Source organism: Cygnus olor, chromosome 4 (genome assembly GCF_009769625.2).
Source record: "Cygnus olor isolate bCygOlo1 chromosome 4, bCygOlo1.pri.v2, whole genome shotgun sequence".
In the NCBI taxonomy this organism is placed as follows: Eukaryota; Metazoa; Chordata; class Aves; order Anseriformes; family Anatidae; genus Cygnus; species Cygnus olor.
In genome coordinates this window covers 40,025,802-40,044,499 of record NC_049172.1, presented here as the reverse complement: position 1 = coordinate 40,044,499, position 18,698 = coordinate 40,025,802, and the positions used below count along the sequence as shown (strand labels likewise).

Below are 18,698 nucleotides of genomic sequence, written 5' to 3'. Positions count from 1 at the left end.
AAAGAAAAGAAAAGAAAAGAAAAGAAAGAAGAAAAGGAAAGAAAAGGAAAGAAAGAAAGCCCTGGGCTGAGGGAATCTGTAGCTTTTTCTTGACCTGCAGGTACACTGAATTTAAACAAGGCAGCATCTCCAATTAAGTAATTCAGGTCTGTGCCTGGGATCTGAATTGCCACTCTGATTCTTTTGCCATATGGGAAATATAGACATATAGCTCTAAGGCTTGGATTCCATTCTGGCAACCAGCATACCTGAAAATCATCAGTTACAGCACTTACTTCTTAAATACCAAAATTCTGCAGTTTGATAAGTCTATCCAAATGTCCTTAAGTGTCTTCAGCTGCAAGTGATTTCAATGAGAGAAGTGTGCATTCTACAAAAGAGTCGAGGTATTACAGGAACTTCAGAGGAAAAAGACCAACAACTATTTTTTTTTCTTAAAAGATATAGACTATGTAAATGTACAAAAATTCCTACTGAAGTCACTAGAGTTACGTGAAACAGCATCTACAAAATTGCAGTCGCGCAGCACAGTCATTAAGGAACTGTTGGGGTTATCAGTACAGAAGCACAACTCTAAGACAGAACTGAAAAATGACGAGATTTTATGAATTATTTAAATGTCTTAATATGTTCCTCAGACTAGTTTGCCAGCAAATTATTTATCTTATATATAACTACAGAGATTTCATGAAGACCGTTCTATGAAGTATATATTCTAAGAAAAAGGAGAGCCTTTAGAGACTGGTTGTATCAGAAACTCTCCTGTTGTCATATAAAAACACTGCTGAGATAGATCAGAAGATCAAATTATATTTACTGGTACACCAAAATGAAAGCCTGCTTCCAAGCAGGAAAAGCACATTGACCATGTGATATGTTGGTTCTAAGTTTGTGGTACAGTTCCAGGAATATTCTTATTTCAAGAGAAAGCATTGTGCAAAAAAGGGATAAACATATCAAAGACTATTTTTGGAAGCACAGTTGTCTTAAAGGCTAAATTTTTACATTGCTTCTGTAAGATATCACAGTTAATCAGCTTAAAAAGCAAGTGTTTGATATTTCCAGTGTCTCACAAGTATCTGTTATTGAAACAATTTCATGTTTGAAAATAGTTATCTAGATAGAAGGGTCTTTTGCTAAAATAATATGTGAATTCTGATTTTCTTCCCCTCTTTCTGGCTAAAATTTTGAAGATGTACATTGCTTAGAAGCTGAGAGCCACGTATACTGAACCAACAACATTTTTAATGATGGTTAAAATGTAGGACTACATAATTGCCCATATCGATAATTGGCATAAGCAGATACACTTTCACAAAATGTACAGTTTGAATCTGTTCTGAAGTAGCAAGGAATTCTTTGGATTGGTTTGTACTGTCCTGCTGTCTGCAAGATGTGTAGGTGAAAGTCTAGTTACATAGGCCCCAAAATACCTCCTGATCTCCTAAAATTTGCCCTCCCTAAATGCAAGATTACGGAATCACAGAATCACAGAATGGCCAAGGTTGGAAGGTACCTCTGAAGATCACCTAGTCCAACTTCCCTGCCGAGCAGGATCACCTGGAGCACGTTGCACAGGATGGCATCCAGGAAGGTTTTGAATATCTCCAGAGGAGACTCCACAACATCTCTGGGCAACCTGTTCCAGTGCTGTCACCCTCACAGTAAAGAAGTGCCCTCTCATATTCACCCAGAGCCTCCTGTACTTCAGTTTGTGCCCGTTGCCTGTCGTCCTCACACTGCGCACAACTTAAAAGAGACCAGCTCCATCCTCTTGACACCCACCCCTCAGATATTTATACACATTGATGAGATTCTCCTGAAGGATCACATTTCAAATTTAGTTTTGTTCCCAAATCGAAGTAACTTCTTCATATAGCTAGAATATTTTCAAACTACAAACATTTCCCAACAGAAATTCATCTTTATTCCTTGGAATATATATATTTATTCAAATCTATGAAGACTTTCTATAAACCTCTTCCAATCAGATTTCCTTGACTCTGTTTGCACTGTGCTCACTCTTCTGTCTTTTCTGCAGTCATGTTCTTCATTTTCATGTTAATAGCATCAATTAATAATTTTGAATTACATTGTGTGTGTGTGTGTGTGTCAGAGGCCTGGTCGCAGCTGTATGTGAACTCAGGAAAGGCTATGACCTGTTGCAGTTCTCCCTTATCATGACCTCCTTAATTGCACATATTATGATGCAGCATTGAGTCAATAGCCATCAATCTATTATTCCTTTCAACTTTTAGGGCCTGATTTCAGAACGGATAAGACACCAGTTCAGACAGTTCACTTTTACTTCTAGATCAATGACACTTAAGCATATTAAATATTTTCAGAAGCACACAGCAGGCTGACATCCCATCAAACTGGCTATGAAAAATATTATTGTGTTACTCCTTGTATGTAATGTCTCTGTAGAACAACTGACAGAATATATATGGTTTGATATATGACCCTCAGCAAACCCAGCCCATTAATAAAAGAAGATCAATAATGTTCTTACTGTTTGGGGGTCACGCTCTGATAATGTTTCTGATAACATAAGAAAAAGAAAATAGATGAGCTGCAGGTTGTTCCACTGGATATATGGCACTATGTCAACTAGTATTTTGACCAAAATCCAAGCACTGGCAGACTGCATTTCATCTGCTCCTGCTCTTCTACCAGTACTCCTTATTGCTGTCTATTTCCTTGCATATTTATTAGGCTGAGTTTTCTCAAGAACAGACTGTAGTAAAAAGCCTCCTACATGCAGAGTCACAAACCAAAAGATGGAAAATTGGTGAAAACGACATAAACAAATCAGTATGATCTTTACCTCAGTGTTCTGAGCAGCCATGCCTTTAAACTAACCTCCAGAAATACAGTAACTTACCTGTCTAGTTCTACGTTTTTTTCGTTGTTGTTGTTGTTTTGTTGTTGTTCTTGTTGTTGTGTTATGGTAGGGAGGTGCTGCATATCTATAGAGAGATTCAATAATTATTTCTTCCCATCAGACCCGAAATTCTGCTACTGAGTACATCGTGTTTTCTTGAAATTTCTTATGTAACAGCAGAATTCACACCGTTTCTTGAGTTGCAGAGCTGAGAAAAGAGAAAAGAAAAAAAGAAAAAACTCATGGGATTTTTTTTGTTTTGGTGTTGGTTTTTTGTTGTTGTTTGGTTGCTTGTTTTTTGGCACAGGACTTGCCTGTATAAATTGAGATGTATTACCTCGCTTGTGGAGCTCCAGTACTGATGTGTGACTTTATAAAAATGGTAGTTTCTCAGTTCCCAAATCCCCCACCATATTACATCATATGTTTTCTTAAGCTAATAATAACATATCACCATTTCTTATATGCATAAACGTACCCAAAGCATGTATAAATAGTGAAATCAATGAGACTTGTTATGTATTTTCAACAAGATTTCCTACCAGATTCTAATCTGTTGCATTTTCTTGATCTATTAGACAAATGTACAAGAAACAAATATTCTAACCTTTTCACTAACTTTTATTTCAAGTTCTTTACTTTTTCTACTCCTTTCTGGGCATGGCACTGTTAATTAAATGCTACGTACACTTGTAAGCATTAAGAAAAGTCCAAGGACTGAATTTATGCTTGATATTTTCCAATGAGTAGTACTAAGAACTGTTTGATGCCTACCACAGACTCTAGCAGAAGCTGACAGTTATAAAGGAAGCATTACCAATAAAGAGCACAACACTGATTCTGTAGATTCTGTAAGCTCCAGCTGCAGCACAGATTCAATGAATGTAATGAAATCCTAAACTCTGAAAACCTTGTGAAAGTTCCCTTTACAAGTTATGTTCAAAGTCACTGTAAGGACATGATTATTTCAGCATCCATTTTGAAGCAAAAGGCTCATCAATTTTGCCACAACTTCAGTCCTGATATCCCATTTGTTATTAGTGAAGGATGGCTTAAGTGTTTCCAAAAAGACACATAGCATAAGACAGCATGTCAGATTCTAATGATTTCACTGCAGGTTGCAGGCAAAATAATCTCAAATTTAATGGTAAAGAAATAATTGCTTGAAAAGAAAAATTAATGACTAAAACAAACCTGAGCTCACTGGTGGCTCTAGCCCTCCAAAATAGTGTTTTTTTTTTCTGGATTAGAGGCAATTAGTTTGCAAGTAAAAGAAGAGGAGACCTTGCCTGTTTATATAAATTTCATTCATACATACTTGAACTCTTTAGTAACACGTACGTTATCAAGGTGCATCATTTCAAGGATATCAACATTAAAAGCTTTAAAAATTAAGAAAAAAAAAAAACAGAATCGTGGAATGCTGCAACTCCTGAAATACTAGTTTTTTAAGTAACATTCCTTTCCAGCAAAATCTTGGTGTCTAAAAGGATTCTCTCTACCTCTTTGTGTTTTCGATGGTGCAAGGGTGAAAAAAGAAATTTTAATGCCAGAAAGTAGAAAAATTAGATATGAAGCTTTTCCTATTAACATATTTCAGATGTTAGCCCTTATTTTCAAGCTTAGAGCTATTGGTTTAACCCTAAATCTTTCAGTAGATTTTAACATATCAAGCAGTATATCTTCAGAAACTCCTTTAGATGAACAATGTAAATAATATCTTAATAACATCAGAGTTATTGATCATAGATGGTGTATCTTCCTAGCAAAGCAAGCCTGTTTAAGAAGTAAAATAAGCAAAAACTACCAGTGATGACAAGATTCAAAATAAAGAAATGAGCCATGAGCTTTTCATAAGCAAAACCCAAAAAACAATCTTAATCTTGCAGAGCCAACATAAATTTGTCTCATACAGAGCTGAACAACTTCATATAATAGCCATATAATAGCCATAATTCTTTACCTTAGATAGCTTAACGTGTAACTATAAATAATATCCAATTACTTTATGCTTGTTAAGAAATACTTATATTAGTATAAGTAGCATTAGCATAATAGTGATAAGTAAAGGGCTTTCTTCTTGGACATAACCTTTGTTCATCTTTCTGTTTCTACCTATGGTTTAGTTTTGATCACTTCATTCAGCAAACAAGAAAAAAAATGGATTTTTGATCTTTGATTAGCAGAACTTAGCTGAACATACAAGGTTTTCTTTATATATTTTCAGTCTTCCGTGGAAAGCCATGAAACCAACTCTTCTAAGATGACTGTTAAGCAAAACTGACCTACATGTGACACAATTCAATGGATACTGTTAGCTTTCCCCTCTCTCATCCAAACACATGTTGCGAGTTGTTTGGTACATTACTCACTAAGTTATTTCATGATATTGTAATAGTAATGTGAAATTAAAAAAATAAAAATTAAAAAACAATTATGAAAATACTCCTCTTTTTGAAATTCTTACTTTTTTTTTTTTCAAAATGTTCTTGAAAACTAAATATTTTGTTTCACTTTTCTCTGTGGGAAAATTTCATCAGAAATTGATCTTTATAGCACCTAAAATTATTACAACCTTTTCTAAGATACAGCTCACAACTTAATTTATCCTTAGAGACTTTGAGTCTCTATATTTTGTAAATAGGAAATTAGCATTAAGGTGTCCTGAGGTAAAAATTTAAACCAAAAGCAGATTGAGTCAAATCCTTCTCTCTGTCAGAGTGGAGAGCTAGCAACTCTTCTCCTTACATTAGCCTACATACGCTCTGTGAAGACAACAGAGAAGTATGGAGGCCCTATCTACTTTTGCCCAATGGCAGACTTCAGACATACTTTCCATCTATCTGCAAAACCCTTCACCAGGGTCAAACTGCTTTTTCAGGTGAGCCAAGGGACTTGTGACCCTAATATAGTAACATACGTTGAAACTCAATTCATGGTGAATATATGTGTTTGAAAAAGTGGTAAGATGTACCTCAGCTGTTCACTTCTGCCCTATTGGTCCCCAAGGCTCAATGAGTCCCTCAGTGACTGATGGTGGTCCTATTAAGTTTCCATGCAAGGCAAACAGGTTGAGATAAGCTACTGTCTTGCCTCGTCTGACTGCTATGGGACATGGCTTTGCTCTCCTACAGTAACTGAAGTAGAAGGCTTGTGGCTCTATATTGGAGAAAACTTTATTATAATTGTGTAATAGTTGGCAATGAGAGCCATGGACAAGATGACTCACTAATCTCTTAACAAAAGATTTATGTCTCAAACACAACTATGAGTTATAAGTTTTGAGTGATATGTAGAAGTGTGAAAAAAGATAGTAACTGACAAATTAAAATAAGTATAACACTGAAAGTACCCTAACAGTTTTCATTAACATGTATATGGCATACAATTATAGGTAGCCACAGGGGTCATATGTGGTCAATAGAGAGAGCAAGTGAAGATGCAGCCATGTGTAGAAAAAGGAAAAAATTTATTATGTCTATATAGACATTGGAGTGGAGGCACCTTTGTGAGTAAAACATAAAATAAGCCTCTGGTCAAGTGGTATTGTACAGAAAACCTGCACAATATGGCAGTTAATGTTTTGTTGGACTACAGAGAACAAAGTAATGAGAGGTGCTGATAGCTTCTATTGTTTATCTACCTATAGTCAAACAATAATTGTGGTTTGCTTTGGTTTGACTGCGTTACAGACATGCTAATAAATTGCTTTATTACAATGTATTAATACAATGTATTACTACAAAGGTACTATCTCAGTGATACGACTCAGAGTGCTTAAGTAAATGATAATTTCTTTGTGACATAACCTCATCTACCCTAATCTAGAGGTCAGCTCTGCAAACCATGGCATACCAAATGCTGTCATTAGATGTAATAATTACAAGCTGCAAATCGTGCTGCACTCTGAAAGGAACTGCAAACACTTTTATAGTCAATTATGTTTCAGTCAAAGGACAGAGAAATGGTAACTGCGAGATGAAAACACCTGGAAGAGCCATATCACTCTGCATGTCAAAAAGTTCAAATCACGCAGAAGTATGATTGTTTTACCAAAATTGCTGAATTTCTTTAAATTCTGTCCCAAAAAAATGTTTTACTGCAGGGTTACCCAAAATGAAAGATTTCAGGATGTTCCTCGAGTTGCACGGACCTGCAACCCACCTTCAAACATTCAGCTTTGGCTGAATCAATAAAGGTTTGTAACTCAGGCCTAAAATAGCAATGCTGATAAGCCTTAAAAAAATATTTTTTTTAATAATGTTTACCTTTCTGTACAAAGTCTGTGAAGGCATATATTTGTTCTTTATAAATAATTTAGGTGACTGAAACACCATGAGGAAGAAATACTTTTGGAATCAGAAAAAAATCACCTTGGGACAAGAACAGATGGGGACAATTGACCATAAGAGAAATGTCTCTAACTTTTGCAGCAGTGAAGTTCTTAGACAGGATTGAATAATATTCAGAGGATATTTGATCTGTTTATCAAAAAACAGGCTGATATCGCTGTTTGAGACAGCAGAATAATTTGATGTTCTATACAGCTGGTGTTAAAATAAACCAGCATAAAAGACATTATACAGATTGCTCTTTTAAAAGGACAAAAAACAAAGTATCATGGAAAGTAAATTGTTAACAAGTTTACACAATAAAATATTATGCAGAGGTGTAGTTTAAGTACTGCATAAGTCAGGATGATCTGACACTTTGATCATGAAGTCTCTGCACTCATCTGTACAATGAAAACCTTCAGCACATTTTGTCACGCATAAAACTCTTATTTTATTCCACTGACTGCAACGCTGGGCCTAGCTCTTTCCAGGATGTTCAGGTATAGTACTTTCCACAGTTTGGTTCGGTTTATGTTCAAATAATCAAATAATTGTCTTTCAGATAAACTTTGCCACTGGTTATGCTGTTCATGCAGAAGTATGTGTGTGTGCTAGGAAACACTGAATTCAAAGACCTGATATCCACTAAGATTTTTTGTTAGGGCTGCCATGTTGATGCTTCTGTTTATACTGATTAGATTATTTCACTGCTAAGTAATAGTTGCAAGGAGCAGGTCCCTTGGAAACTAGCTGGAACTGAAAGAAATGTTAATGTATTTAGTTGGGTCTTTTCACAGTACATTACTCACGGGTGTTGTAGAGGGTGTGATGCTTAAAAATACACGTATCTGTATATCAAGTGCTGACTAATCTTTAACACATTTTCAGCCCAAGGTATATAGCAACAGTAAACTGGAATCATAATCACGTGCCCCAATGCATCTTCATAAGTATATTACATTTGTCAGCAGACCCAAAGGAAGTAATGCAGTGCCTAAACATGTTTGGGTTCCCTTTCATAGGCTCCTAAACACTGTCTTCTGTTGAATTTTCTGCTATGCACTTCCTTCTCTCTTCTGCTCCTCAGTTTCCGGAAGAAAGAAAAAATAAGGAAACCTAGTTTCTGGACTGTAAATGTCTTTCACGCTTCTCCAATTTGTCTGTGTACCACATCAGTTGTCAAGAGGACGCTAAATATCTACTTACATACAGATAACTCTACACATTAAATAAAAGGTTGCTTAAGGTCAACAAGGCGCAAGATTTAGATATATTCAGATACATTTAAGTATAACAGAAGTTCAGCCTGTTTAACTGAAGACTTTTTTGGACAGCTAAAAATGGTGATCAGCATCACAGCATTAGTCACTGATGTGAACAAGAAACTCACAGTTTCTTGTGAATGAAAGTCTAAGTCTTATTGAAAAGTGGTCTTATTTTTTAGATATTTTTGAAAATGTTACTTACAATATATGCATTCAGGAAAATATATATATATATATATATTGAGTTGTCTCTCATTTGGGCCCTCCAGCCCCCATTTTGTAATATTTTAAAGCAAATGTATAGAAGAAAAGGTTCACTAAATAATTTCTGTGTTAACATAATTCCTAATGAATCCTTTCATATAATCATGCATATCTCTATAAATATACCCTGAGCAATAAACTATGATTGAAATTAAGTAAAATACACTCTTAAGGTTGATTTAATCTCTTTTACCACATAACCATTAAAATGAAAATTCTCTCACAGGATGCTCAAGTCAAAATGAGGAACCTGATAATAAACATTGGGTAATAAAAATAAATTAAAAATCAAATCTTTATGATATATTTTCCTATCAAAATGAAAGTAGCAAATTGAAAACAATAATGATACTCATCCACATTTACAGTTCCAACAAAACATCTCAGAATTTGATTTACAATTAGTGGCATCTTGAAAATGAGCCATCATTTTACATTTAAAACTGCTACCACTCAATCCATCAAGTATTAAATCTTGATGTTGATTAATGACATTCTCTCATGCTGTTTCTCTCAACAAGGCTTCACAGAGACCAGAGCTGTACTATTCAGTACGCAACTAGCATGTTACTAGGTTGCATGCCTCCGTCATGGCCAGTTCAGATGCTACCACTATGTATAAGCAGTAGGTATTTGGTGGTTTGACAAATTTTAGTATCCTCACCAGGAATATAGGATGTAAACCTCAATGGCTTTCAGCATTGTATTGGCACAAGCTCCCAGTGCCTGGAGAAGGTGGGCTGAATGTAAACACCAACTGTAAAGAGCAGTTTTCCGTGCGGGTTGCCGCTGCCCCACGAGTTGTGGTGAATGAAACACCATTCAGTTCTCCAGTGGAAGCAAGATTATCAAGAGAGGGGTCAGATATTACTAGGATCCATTGTAGTTTGTAACCCTTGTGCAAGAGGAAGGTAGAAGGCCCAGTATACAGGCTGGTATAAGCGATTTCCCTAATAGCACTTCAGCTTTATTCTTACTGCTGTGTTTGTCTTAGGTTTCTGAGCTATAAGGTTTCACATCCCATCTAAAACTGTTATTAAAATGGCTGATGCAAATGCTATTCTAATTTTGGTGACAGAATATATTTTAATTCACACTGATATTGAATCTCACTTGCTGTTAGTATCATCTCTTTTAATGGATGAAATCAAAGGAAGAGACAAATCTTTTTTTTTATTCACCTTTCACTTATATTCTTTTGCAGAGCCCCCATCTGGATTAGGAGAATAGAGAGGAGAAACTAGAAAACACAGAGGAGAGACTATGGAAGAACACAGAAATTACACCTGTTACATCAGACTAGGAGGAATGTAGTTTCTCTTAATTTTCAGAGAAAACAGATTGTAGTAAAGAGTTTCTTGTTTTTTTTTTTTGTTTGTTTGGTTTGGTTTGGTTTGGTTTGGTTTGAACTGTTATTTATTTAAATTGTAGACACAACAGAGAAAATTTGCAGGTTCTCCATTTCAAAGAAAAGCCAGTATAGTTAATAAACTTGTGGTTCGTGTGATGATAGAGACTAAAAACTTTCTTCTGTTAAAAAAAATCAGGAATCTTAACTGCATATGAGCAACTAGGTACAGATATTCTAATTTAAATAGTAAAAAAGAAAAAAAGAAAGAAAGAAGAAAGCATTTATAAATATTGTCATAGTTGCAGGCTATTCCATACATTTATTCCTTGATGCATAACAACAACTAGGTGCAAGCCTCTCCTTAGAAATATGCACAGTTATTTAAATTGGACAAAATGGAGCTTTGCCTTATGCAGTATTATCTAAAACAAGCCGGAAATGGAATATTTAGATGCTGAGCTTTTTTTTTTTTCTTTTTTAAAGAAAAAAAAAAGGACAATAAAAAGCATATAAGGACAGGTAAAAATGCTATTCCATTGTCAGTATTATTTACTCATTTGAACTGGCTTTCCCAGACTACAAAAAAATAATTGAAGTATAAAACCAAATTAAAAAAAATTAGCCAAGCTCTTGAACAATCTGTAACAAATCAATGTTGTGTATTATATTGCAACTGGATCAATTAATACAAAATAGACAATAAAACAGTCCATTAATGGCTCTGATTTTATTATTATTATTACTACTATTATTATTAGTCTGCTCCTAATCCTCAAGGAATCTGAACATCAGCTTCAGTGAATAAATGATGAGATCTTTACTACTTTGAAAAAACTTTTTCACACGAATGATCCACTTTTTAAAATGATAATAGGGAAGAGCTGTGACTAAACAAGCAAGAAAACATCTTCAGAGTTTAAATCAGCTACACCCTTTTGTTTGAAGTGACAAGGCCTATCATTAAACAGAAAAATTGTGCTTCTCCAGCATAACAGACACACCAACAATGCGTTCTTACATTTTCTTTCTTACTGTTATTACCTTTTCACATATAATTGGTTTCACACATATTTGAGGAGTCTAAGCTGAAAGCCATTTGTTTTCTCCCTAACACACCCAGCCCTGCACCATCACAAAAGCTTTTTTTTTTTAAAATTCCTCATCTTATGAATATATTCCCAATTCCCAACCATTGCCACACTGCTCTGCCTCTGTAACTGGTGTCTTCGTTTATATCAGACTTCCTGATATAATGCTTCCTTTATACTTTTCAGGTACAAAACTGACCTCCAAAATTGTCATATAATGTCTCTTTTAATTTAATCAATGATTATTAATCTTTTTTAAAGAAACTAAAAGGAAAGTGATTGTTAATTACTGGAAGAAAATAAAACTTGTAATATGCACAGGTAAATTACACAGTGCACATGTTAGTGTCTGGCCTAAGCCCTTTCAGAAAACAAGAAAATTCAAAGTAAGAGTGGTGAAGGGAAGGAAGGGATGAGAAGAAAAGCAGAGAAGACACCAAAAAAAAAAAAAGTGGGGGTGGTGAAGAGAATTAGAAAGTAATTTCAGAAATTATATAAAATTTTAAAGACAACAGAGGAAACTAAAAATATGTAATTAGAGCTGCACAAAAGAAGAGATTGAAGGGCTTCTGATGATCCCCTGAAAGACCACAGCAGTGGTCGGGAGGATGGTATAGCATGAGGCAGCACATTCGCGTGAGTAAGGGATCAAAATGCTTCAGCAAGGTGCTGATCATGGCCTCAAACCCAAGCAGAAATGCTCCAATGGTATCCAGTAGTAAAATTTCCCTTTCTTCACACTGTATATGAATGTATATTTAGGGTTAAACCCACAAATAGGGTAATATCCCATATAGTAAGTAACACACACGTGTAGTGTCAGATATCATGCATACTTAGTGTATACATAACGTTTATGTTAAAACTGTTTAACATTCAAGATGTAGCATATACTCATTACTTAGGTATATTATCAACATATACACAATCCTCAGGTGACTGACTAAGATCAGATTTTTAAGGCGTACTTGGAGCCTTATTTGTCAGAAAAATTATTCAGTGTCATCTAGTAAACTTTAAACAGGCTTAGCACTACTGCTTGGTACTTAATAATAGATGGATGTGCCAAGTGCTCCTCTTGAAGCTGGTAGACACAACCACTACTAAAGGCCCAGACTAGCACAGCCTGGGAGAGACTGGGAGGAGGCAAGTGAGCCTGTGACCAATGAAGGCAGCAACCCTGCAACCACCACTAGTCTCCTCTGCTCAAAATACTATAACCAGATAGATTTCAGTATTCTCTAAATGCCTAATTTCGTGCCCACATATGCATATAGAAACTCAGAGCCCTGGGTTTTGGACACGGGATGGTGCTGTTGTTGTTGCCCTGTAGGCCGCAGACTAACACAGCCAGATAGCTGCCAGCCAGAAAGCAGGAGAGAAAAGGTGACTTTGAAGTGAAAAATGCAGGACCAGCACTCATTCTCATTCACTATCAATAGAAACAAGAGTGCGGCAAACCCCTCACTCTTGTTTTGGATAATGCCCAAAAGAGCAGAAAGGCGGGGCAAGAAATGTGACAAAAGCACATGAAGTGAAACATAAAGGCCAGCACTGCTGTGGATATGAAAGATTCTTCAACTGGACAGAGGAAGCTGTTCAGCAATCAGGAGCCTAAGAAGTTTTAATGACAGTGATGGAAGAGCACAGAATTAAACATAGAGAAGGTCCTGGCCAAAGAACATCAAAAGAAAACACTGCAGCAACATGTAAGATCTAGTCAATCTTGCTTAACTGTTTTATTTATTAATTTGCATATTCAAGAAGAAATAACTTAAAGTTATCTTAAAATCTTAGACTTTGATAATAAAGCCACACCACAGGTGACTAATTACACTGTATATCACTTCATTTGCATTTTAGTGTCTGATGGTACGCAAAAATAGTTTTTTGACCTTGTGAGGAGGATTCCCTCGCCGTCCTCTGCAGGGAAATGGGTAAATGAACCTGAAAGCAATTGCAGTCAGCTGGAGCGGGGGGCAGTGGTTGTGGTGCTCCCCTGGTGTGCAAGTCCCATAGTCACCACCTTTGCACAATGTTGGTTAGAAAATTCTCCTGCAGAAGGAGGTAGAAAATCACCTCTGTCATGTCCCCTACCTGCCAGACTGCACAAGAGTTTCAGGGAGAAAGGGCACTGAAGAACACCTCAATTAATCCTGCCTGAACAACAAACCATTAAAAAAAGGAAGGGAAGGGAAATAAGAAAAGAGACTGCTTTTTATGCATTTTAAGCAAACACTGGAAAAGACAAGCATTGTTGAATTGTCTAACTAAATGACAAAATCAGGATACAAACAAGAAAGAAGAGGAGATAGGTTCAAATTCCCTGCCTGGGAAAGGTGTAAATCTCAGGATCTTCACTTGTCAGTGGATATCCCAATATATACAAGTACTTAATGAATAAGCATCCCAGAAGTCCAAACACATAGCACAGATTACTATCTCAGGAACAGCATCCTATTTATGTAGTAACATTGTTTTTGAGAATCTCAAAGAAATGTATAAGTTTATACTCATTTATGTACAGATACAGTAAAATTACATGGCAGACAGAGCAAATAAGAGGTTATAAAATGCTTCTAAAATGCAAATGAGACCAGAAAAAAAAAAAAAAAAAAAAAAAAAAAGCAGTAACAGATGCCTTTACATATCAGCATTAAAGTATTAAAGAAATAAATCAACATTTTTTGTGAATGAATACAGACAGTATAGCTGATAAGAGAAAAAAAAATAGCATTGATGTACAGCATTATGACTTTAAAATTGTGAAACTAGCACTCCTTCCCCACCTAAGCATCCCTACAAGTCAAAAAATTTTTCTCTAAACTGTATACTGATGACATCAGGAACCAAATCCACCTTGTTATCCTTATGTTTCCTTTTCATAAGATGGAAGAGTTCCTATATGGTATGTATAGCCATAATCTCAAGGTAGCCATCAAAAGCTTTATTAAAGTAGAAGATGAAAAATAAATTAAATGCCATTCTGTAATCGAGAAATTAGTTTCTGTTTTTCTACCCATTTGTCAATGTGCAGTTTCATTTCATTTACTTTCTCTTTTCCTCTCTAGCATCTGTTTTGTTTTGTTCCACTTGCTAGCTGTTTAATTTCTCTGAAAATAAGTATTTTTCCCTTCTTAAAAAAAATAAATAAATAAATATAGCAACTATTTGCCACTCATTACATTTCTTTAAACCTCATCATTCTTTTCCCTGTGTCAACTGTTTTGTCATCTAAATTACTTCCTCTTACACTCTTCCTTTACAAGTAATATTCTAAATCTGATGATCTTTTGGAAAACATTACCTCTCATAATAGCATGTATGAGTTCATTACTTTCTCTCCCCCAGTTATATTATCCCATCACAAAAATACAGTGACTTCTGAACTTCAAAACTTTTTCAACCCTACAGGAGCTGATGAGCAAGGTATTTTTGCTTTGTCTTTCTTTGCACCAAATCAGAACAAATTTAGTATCAGCTTGACCTGAGGATTGAATTGAATCATTAGGTAAAATTGAACACTTGTAGAAAATATGTAAAATAGTGTAGTGATATACCATGTAATGGACTCCTTCAAAAGCTGTTCTGCACAATACTGCAGATGTTAAGGAGGTTATTTATTTTGCCTCAGACTTTCATTGTTTGTTCTTTATGAAAGCTCCCAGACAAATTTATATAAATTCTAGAAAGACATTTTTTAAACAGAATTCTTTGTAGCATCGCCAATGATAGTTCAGCATACTTAGGAAACAGAAAAGCTCATCTTGCTTCTTTCTGAAATCCACTGATTCCAAAAATTATTTGTTACCTTAATTAATATCTATAGAAGTATGCCTTCACCACAGATATATAGATGCTCTTATAGGTTTCTGAAACAGAGCTTTAAAATATCACTCCAAAAAAAAGTATGTTGCACTCTCTACAAGACACTAATTTACCTGTCTGACCTTTGATTAATTATTTCATTAATCTGTCATTCCTAGCAGTATTTATTCTTTGGATATGGCATGCACAATTTACTTAAGGGAAAAAGAAGATCCAAGTTGAAACAATTTTCACATTTCCTCATGACCAGGCATAGTGGAGAATCTTCCATAGGTCACCTGATGGTAAACATAGTTCTTTGATTATTCAATAGTGAGATTTGAGTTATTTACTGGAGATTTTCTTTTATTGTTATTTTTAATTTGTGCTTGCAGTTGTGTTATACTGACATAATTTTCACAACTTTCTAATGAATCTGAGTTTTGGAGAAGAGTCGAAAGAGACATCTTATGCAACTACTTTTCCAGCAAAATCACTAGCTCTACTTTTGCATGTCTTCAATGACATCTTGGTGTTGAGTGCGACGGAACCACAACAGATTTGCTACCATGTTCAGTCTTTCCCGGGTTTCTCTTTCAGGGAACATTTGGGATTCTTCAAGCAGTATTTTCTTCTGTTTATGCTCAGAAGCATAACCATGCAAAATATCCCTGCATATTTTAGAGTAAGACCACATTAAATCTGTTAAACACTCTTGCCACAGCTTTGGTTTTAAGAATTTCCTTTCCACCTAGCTTTTAATTTCAATCTTAATTCTTTATTACATGTTATTATTGCACCTTCTGTCTTGACTTTTGTTTCTAATGACTTCTTCATTAAGTCTTTATGGCACCTTCTTTGACATAAGTCTATTTCTAGAAAACTTTATCATCTGAGAAATTCCTTTTTCTTTTCCAGATTTTTTTTTTAGGTGCTGCTTTGGTGAACAGTCAGACTACCTTCAGTAAGTTGCATTTAGTTTCTTCCAAGTAAGTTTCCACCTGTTTCAGTACTTGTCTCTGTGGGAAAGCTAACCTTCTCCACATTTAAGCTGAGCATTGTAGTCTGGAATAAGTAATTTAGTATGAAGAGAGACCACATTATTAATTTCCAAACTCTAAAGAATAACATGCTACTTTTTAGAAGGATATTAATTTATCCAGCTGTCAACCGTTGTCCTAAACATATATGAAGATAGACAAGTAAAGTGGTGTACTTTGCTTCGAAACATTAGCCTACTGAAAGTTACTGATCCTTCCTTAAAGAAGGGCTTCTGTCAAGCTCTGCTCCTTCGCAAGAGTTGAGTCCTCTGTTTTCTGGTTCTCCTTGTTTGAGGTATAACGGCTCTCCTAAAAATTATGAGCCTAAACCTAAACTGCCGGCTGTATGAAAACTTGTAAAAGTTGATTTCTGTCCAATTTAATCAACAGAACTGGAACATAAGGATCTATTTCACCTGTTTCTCGTTATGAGGACATGTTTTAACTATGTAGTCTCTTGCTTTTAGTTTACATTATTTTTATCCATGATTGGATTGTCCATTGAGGTATTCTTCAATGCAAGTCGTGTTTTTTTTTTTGTTGTTTGGGTTTGGTTTGGTTTAGTTTGGTTTGGTTTGGTTTGGTTTGGGGGGGGGGGGGGGGGGATGAGGAAGAAGAAGGGGGCTAAAAGTTCTTTCCTCCTGGAATGATTTGTAGGTAGCTAAAATATGGGACAGTCACGTTGGTTTGTAAAAGAGGTCATTAACTTTCCATATCCTGATATCTGTCAGAACAAACTGTGCAATTAATGAGCAGTTCTTCTCCCCTCAGAGAAGAACTAGGCTCCTCTCCTTCACATATCTGAGATTCCCCGTTCCAGCAAGATCTCTTTTTTCCCCACATCTCCTGATATGAGAAGTTAAGCAAATATGCCAATACAAGTAAAAAATCTGAAAGAAACTAAAAGAACGTAAGGCAAATAAATTTGGTATAACAAAGCAAGCCTAATACACTTACCAGATGCTAAATAACTAGAAATATCTACAAAATAGCCATCTTACAAATTATACTTTTATGTACCCTATAGGAAGTTGTTTAACAGAGGCTGGTATTTTTACAAAGCTTTCTCAGTCATATTTTTAATGGCAGACACGTTTTTCCACTTTTATTTGCATGTTCTAAATCAAATCATGAGCTGAAGATTATTCAAGAGATCTTTTTCCAGCTGTTTGCCATTACAGCTCTGAGCTAAAAGTCAATGTTATAACAACAACCTGTTTTTTTAAGGTAACTTTAAAATATAATTTCAGCTGTTAACTTCAGGCTGCCCTTATATTCCTCATCTATGCCCACTTCTTTCCTTAAATCTGCCAACTATTCTATCTCAAAAAGTGAAAATTAACTGAGACGTTATTGCTTAAATGCATTGATAATAATATTGTTTAGATTTAGCAGTAATTACCTATTCCCTTCTCACAGTCAAACAGGATTAACATTAGTTTCTTGCCGATGCTTGCTCTCTCTCTGCAAACCTGTATTTCCAGCTGTGAAATAACAAATAACTAATCTTCACCCCTTCTCTACCTCCTGAATTTCCCAGAACTTTCATATGTGAAAATTAAATATCTTAAGTGCGTCTGCAGGGTCTCATCTTACTAAGACTTTTTTTTTTCTTTAATAAATAATTTCAGAGACCTGTAATGTCAATTTTATGTATGGAGGGAAAAGAAATGGAGTTGATAGAGTAAGAACAGATCACTTGAAAAGGAATCTAATATTGAATAGTATTCTGTTTTTTTCAGGTAAAAGTCAAAACTTAAACATGCACATTAAAACAAAACACCTCTGCCTAGCTTGAAAAATGTATTGATCTCATTTTTTTTGCATGCTTAGCCTGTTTCTCATATTGGTTCGGAGCTGTTGGTGAAAGATGTTTTCTCGGATTGATGGAGGAACTTCACCACATCATCTATAAAGACTCCAGTTACTCCCATATATTGTCCTCGCACCCATCTCTCCCAGCAGATACAGGTCCTCTTATATTTGTGAGTGGAAAAATAAACTTCTTTTTTGGTAAGTCCTGCATAAGCAGGTCTCTGTTCATTTGAATAAGTTACATATGTGCTGTCTACCCCCACAGAGTGAGTTGCAGAACTGAAGTATCCATCAGTCAAGTATTAAGAAGCTCTTCATCCCCTTTAATATTGCAGTTATTTTTTAGGGTTTTGCAGCTACATTTTATGAACTTTTTTCAGCAAATAAAACTGCCTACAAATTAAGGTCCCTGTAAATTTTCATTTCCTTCATTTTAGCTGTTTCTTAAATTGTTTTTGAAGAATTAGCAGAAACTGCTGTCAGTGAGAGAAACCAGTGGATTGCATAAACAAACTTAAATTTTACTTCCATGGGTTGAAAATGAGAATAAAACCTATTTCTTTCAAATGAATGATTTTTTTTTTCTCTGCTAAAGATCCGACCTCTGGCTGAGTCACCACTATGAGTCCTGTGATTTCCAAAAAGGAGTAAATCAGCTTTCAACAGTGCTAGAATCATCACGTTGCAGCACTGACATTATCGGCCAGTGACAGTGTAGTCTGATGATGTAATCCTTCTAACTTTGTCTTACACTGCTGCACCCGAGCACCCTGCCTATACAGGTACAGGGGCAGACCGACTGCATTTCCAGCTCTGTCATTGCTTGTTGGTGCGTAAACACCCACCA

At 35.5% G+C, this 18,698-nt stretch overlaps 1 long non-coding RNA gene across 6 annotated transcripts in view; it reads right to left on the bottom strand.

Moving 5' to 3' along the window:
• Window positions 1-18,698, bottom strand: part of LOC121069885 — a 139,436-nt gene that overhangs the window by 53,602 nt on the left and 67,136 nt on the right. For 5 of the 6 annotated variants that reach the window (XR_005819715.1, XR_005819717.1, XR_005819713.1 and 2 more), the window contains exons 3-4: window positions 2,888-3,095; window positions 276-370 (exon numbers count right to left, since the gene is read on the bottom strand). This is a non-coding gene — a long non-coding RNA (uncharacterized LOC121069885). The remainder of the gene's footprint in view (window positions 1-275; window positions 371-2,887; window positions 3,096-18,698) is intronic. The other variant, XR_005819714.1, reaches the window with a different exon arrangement.